This window comes from Petaurus breviceps, unplaced genomic scaffold (genome assembly GCF_028583685.1).
Source record: "Petaurus breviceps papuanus isolate PSGF00001 unplaced genomic scaffold, PetGlider_PUasm1.0 214, whole genome shotgun sequence".
NCBI classification, from domain to species: Eukaryota; Metazoa; Chordata; class Mammalia; order Diprotodontia; family Petauridae; genus Petaurus; species Petaurus breviceps.
Window position 1 is genome coordinate 9360005 of NW_027185863.1, and position 5713 is coordinate 9365717.

The following is a 5713-nucleotide window of genomic DNA, read 5'->3' on the forward strand; positions in this document are numbered from 1 at the left end:
CTTGTTCCAGCCAGATGGGCATAGGACCTAAAGAGGTTGGCAGACGCTGTGCATAGATTTGGGGCATGAGGTCTTGGCATCTGGAGCACTCTAGTGTCCAAGGAGAGGCTCTGAATACCGTTACAAAAAGAAGGCCCCAGACCCAAACCATGGCACTGTAATGGGGCTGGTGCTGACTGACAGCTTAGTCAGCCACTCCCCAGTTTGAGGTTGCAGATTCAGAGCAGAGTGAGAACAGCATATTACTACACACAGCAGTGATATTGTCTTCCCCAGGTAGCCAGGCCTTGCACTTATACAAAGAAGGAGGATATTCAGAAGCCAGAACAGCAGCTGCAGCTGCCAGTATCTTAGACCCCAAGCTCAGAGCAAGGTGTCACTTTCAGCATCTAGCCCAGCCTACAGAGAAATAACCAAAGCAGGAAACCCAAACCAAAGGGGAACCTATAATTCCGCCATTTTGAACCAGCAGAGTTTTTCAAATGGCTTATAGGGGCCAAGTCTAGAAGAACTCTATGCCTGCACAGATCTAAACCCAGGTCAGGAATGTACAGAGCTCAGACAAGGAGGAAGCAATCAGGCTGTGACCTACATCAGACCCCTTTGGGAGCATTGAAAGGTTTCAAGTCCTCAAATTGTCCAGGAGATCCTAGAATAACACAATACTCAATACCCTAGGAAAGCAGCAACAGGACTTTCCCTCCAGGAGTGCATAGAACCCAGCTTGAACATCAAGTTCAAAGTCAAAAAGTAGGTTGGAAGAATGGGTAAACAAAAAAATGAAAACTTTTTTTTAAAGTAGTTTATAAGTGAGCTATTAAGGTGGTAGGAACTCTTTCAAGACACAAACTCAGAAGAAGAGAATGACTGAAACATTTACAACTTCCCCTCAGAGGAAAATACAACTTGGGCACAAGCTTAACTAGAATTCCTAAAAGAGATAAATCAAGAAAAAAATTTATTTTACAAATGGAATGAGAGAGTCTAAGGAAAAAAATGAAAAAGGAATGGATCTATAGAAGAATTAGAAAGAAAATTAGCAGTTTAGCAAAAGAGGTACAAAACTTTGCCCAAGCAACAAACTCACAGTAAATTAGAATGAACCAAATAGACTCCAATGACTTCATGAGGCAACCAGAAATGTTAAAACAGTAAAAAGACTGAAAAAATGGAAGAAAATGTAAAGTATCATAGCAAAAATGATTGACTTGGAAAACAGATCAAGGAGAAAAAAATTAAGAATCATTGGACTATCTGAACACCACAACCAAAGTAAGAGTCCAAAATACTATTTTAGGGAATCTTAAAATAAATTTGCCCAGTTCTCTTAGAATCAGAAGACAAAATGGAAATAGAATCCACTGGTCACCCCAAAAAGCTCTAAAATGAAAACACTTCTTAACATCATAGCCAAAATCCAGTTCCAGGTGAAAAGTGTCCAGAAAGAAAGAATTAAAGTACTAAGGAACCACAGTCAGGGTCACACTGATTACACCAGCATAAAGCAGTGAAGATCCCAAGATACAATATTCCAGAAGCAAAGGATATAGTCTTACAGCTACGAGTAACTTACCTAGCAAAACTAAGTATAATGCTGGGGGAATGGGGGCAGACTAGGGAGGAAGGGAGGAAATGGACCCAAGCATTCTTGACAAAAAGACCAAAGCTGCAGAGACACTTTATTACAGGAGTGAAACTCAAATACAGGGGTGAAATGAAGTATAAAAAGGTGACAAAGGATTAAACAAAGATAAATTACTTTCATTAAAATATGGGGAAGATGACACATGTGCCCCTTTGAACCCCATCATCATCATCAGAGTTCATAGGAGTTTAATTAGATAAGGCCTAAGAGGGGTTCTACTATGTCTTGATGATCTTAAGAAAGGAATGGAAAGAGAAGGGAAGAGTAATACGCTGGGGGGAAAGAGGGAAAGGAAGAAAAAGAAGATAAGGAGAAATCATCTCATATTTGAGATATGGGTGCACAAGTAGACATCTGTACAAACAAGGAGAGCACTGGCAGGAAGTGGCTAACACTTAAACCTCACTATCACCTGAACTGGTCAAAAGAAGGACAAATATACACAGAGACACACATAGATAAAGTTTAAAAAATCCATTTCACTCAACAGAAAAATAAGATGGGAAGGGGAGAAGCGAGGAAGGGGAATTAGAAGGAAGATAGATTAAGAGGGGGATGGCTCCTAGGCAAAGCAAACTTGAGGATATACAAAATATTTATAGCTCTTTTGGAAGTGGTAAAGAATGAGAATTAGGGGCGGCCAGGTAGCACAGCAAGTAAGAGCACCGGCTCCAGTGTTGAGAAGACCTGGAGATCGAATCCCGGGCTCAGACACTTAGCACCCACCCAGAAACACCAGGCCGTGTAACCTTGAGCAAGTTACTTAACCCCAATTGCTTAGGGGCGGCCAGGTGGCTCAGCGAGTAAGAGCACCGGCTCCAGTGTCGGGATGACCTGGATCAAATCCGGGCTCAGACACTCAGCACCACACCCAGAAATAACTGGCCGTGTAACCTTGAGCAAGTTACTTAACCCCGATTGCTTAAAAAAAAAAAAAGAATGAGAATGAGGGGGTGCCCATAATTTGGGGAATGGATGAACGAATTATGGTACATAAATGTGATGAAATTCTATTGTATCAGTGTAATGGCCAATCAGGATTCCAGAGGACTAATGATGAAACATCCTGCCCATTTCCTGATAGAGAGGTGAAGGACTGAATGCTAAATGAGACAATTTTTCTTTTGATGTGACAAACATGGAAATTAATTTTGATTGACTCGATATGTTTGTAATGGGCTTTGTTTTTCTTGTGTTCTCAAGAGTTGGGGTTCGGGGGGGAGTAAGAAGGTAGATCTTGGTTGGTTAAAATAAAATATTGCTTTTAAATGGTAATAGTGAAATTTGGTCTAGGGGAAGGTTTAGAGGGAAAGATAGTGAGTTCTCTCTTGCACATGTTGAATTTAAAATGAATAAAAGACATCTAGTTCAAGATGTCTAAAAGGCAGTGACACGAGACAAACTCAGGAGACACGTTAGAGCTGAATAATTAGATAGGAGAATCATCTATATGGGGATGATAATTGATCTCACGAGAGCTGATGAGATTACCAAGCCAGGTAGTATAGAAGAGAAAGTAAAAGGTCCCAATACAGGCCTTTGGGGGATACTCAGGTTTAGTGAAGAACTAGCAAAGGAGAATCAAGAGTGGTTGGACGTATAGGAAATAGTAATGTCACAAAAATCTACAAAGGGGAGAGTTTTAAAGAGGAGAGAGTGATCAAGTGTCAAAGTTTACAGAGAAGTCAAAAAGGAGGAAGGTTGAGGGAAGGCTATAAGATATGGCAATGTAAAGATCATTGGTGATTGTGGAGAGAGCAGTTTCACTTGAATGGGGAGGCTAGAAGCCAGACCGATGAGGATTTAGAATCCAGTGAGAGGAGAGGAAATGAATTCATTGATTATAGATGGTTTTCTTAAATTTAGCCGTGCAGAGGCGTGAGGATGAGAGCCAGCGGTGAGAGTTTGGGGGTTTTTGTTAAGGAGGGGGGAGACGTCAGTACATTTGCAGGCAACAGAGAATAAACTAGTGGACAGGGAGAGAATGAAGGTTAGAAAGAGTAGAGGGATTAACCTGATGGAGAAAGAGAAGAGCTACTTCTTCCTAGGAAGCAGAAATGAAGGAGGAGATAATGGGAGAACTGTGATGTGAGATGAGGAAGAGGGGAGAAGAGGGAGTTATCGAACAGCTTCAGTTTATTTTAGTGAAGAATGAGGTGAGGCCCTCAGATGAGAGAGGGGTGGACGGCTGCCATGAGAGTCTTGGGAACCCCTGGATTATGGGAATGTAGAAGGACCGATTGGCTGTAGTGAGGGCCCAGTTGTTTTTTTTAATAACATAAATTTGTAAATCTGAAAAATGACAAGCAGGATGATTTCTGAAAAATCTGGACAGACTTACATGAACTGATGCATACTGAAGTAAACAAAACCAGGAGAACATTGTATACAGTAACAGCAATATTGTGTGATGAAGAACTGTTAATTTCTTAGCTATTCTCAGAAATACAATGATACAAAACAATCCTAAAGGACTAATGATGGAGTCTACTATCGGCCTCCAGAGAAAGAACTGATATTGTTTAAATACAGACTAAAGCATGCTATTTTTCACTTTCTTTCATTCATTTTCTTTTATTTGAGCCTTTTTGTACAAAATGACTAATATGGAAATGTTTTACATGATTGCATATGTATAACCTATATCTGGTTGCTTACCATCTCAGGGAGGCAGGAGAAGGGGGGGAGGGGAAGGAAGGGATAGAATTTGGAACACAAAACTTTTTTTTTGGAGGGGGGAAGGCAGAGCAATTGGGGTTAAGTGACTTGCCCAAGGTCACACAGCTAGTAAGTAAGTGTCTGTGGCCAGATTGAAACTCAGGTCCTTCTGACTCTGGGGCTGGTGTTTTATTCACTGTCCCATCTAGCTGCCCCTCAGAAATCAAAACTTGTAAAAATATATTTTAAATTGTTTTAACATGTAATTGGTGGGGGTGGGAATAAAATATATGAAATCAGAAAAAGTAAATGAAATTGTAAATTTGACCCAGTTAACCCAGTTTCTTAACTTTATGAAGCTATGTTGAATAGCAAGTGAATAAGAATGAAAGCCAGAAGTAGGACAAGGTAGACAGGCAAGCCGGGCTGTACACTGGCCTTGGGATCAGGAAGACTCATTTCCTGAGCTCAAATCAAGCCTCAGACCTTCACCAGCTGTGTGATCCTGGGCACTTAACCCTATTTGCCTCCGTTTCCTCATCTATAAAATGAGTTGGGGAAGGAAATGGCAAACCCCTCCGGTATCTTTGCCAAGAAGACCCCAAATGGTGTCACAGAGAGTCTGACATGACTGAAAGCATTCAACAAGATGCTATTACCATCCCTACTTTACAGATAAGGAAAGTGAGGCTAAGAGAAGTTAAGTGATTTGCTCAGGGTAGTAAGTACAGCTAGTAAATTTCTGAGGCAGGACTAGAATGCCAGTCTTCCTCGTTCCAAGTTCAGAAGTATCCACTGCACCACCCTGCCTTTCACGGGAGGCCTTCTTTGGACAAGACACTTTAGACATCCCTCACATCCTGAGCTTAGTTTTCTATGGCATGGCTGAGATACTATTACTATGCAGCCAATAAATAATCGTCTTATCTGGTCATTGTGACGGGTGGGGAAGGCGACAGAAGACGTTTCTCCCATTTTGCTCTTGTTCTGGGGCACAGTGAGCGAATTGGAGCGAAGCAAGGGAAGTGTATTTTCCTTCCAGGCGAAATGAAATACAGAAAATACCATCACACAGTCAGCCCAAACTCATGGATTCACATTGCTTCAATTGGAATCCATTGGTATTTAATGGGATATGTGGTGCCTTATTAAATCAGTTATCAAACTTGAGACTGTTTTGGTCAGAAAATTAGCCACTAGCCTGGTATTGTGCAACATGATCTACCAACAATAGTAATGTTAGCTAAGGGCTAGGCACTGTGCTAAGTGCTTTACAAATATCACACTTGATCCTCACAATAACCCTGGGAAGTAAATATTATTATTATCCTCATTTTACATTTGAAAAAAACTAACACAAACAAAAGTTAAATGACTTGTTGAGGATTACACAGTTATTAAATATCTGAG

The 5713-nt window shown here is 40.9% G+C and overlaps 1 protein-coding gene across 1 annotated transcript in view; it reads left to right on the forward strand.

The window, feature by feature from the left end:
• Positions 1 to 5713, forward strand: part of CUNH13orf46 (chromosome unknown C13orf46 homolog) — a 36393-nt gene that overhangs the window by 12121 nt on the left and 18559 nt on the right. The gene's annotated exons all lie outside the window — the stretch shown is intronic.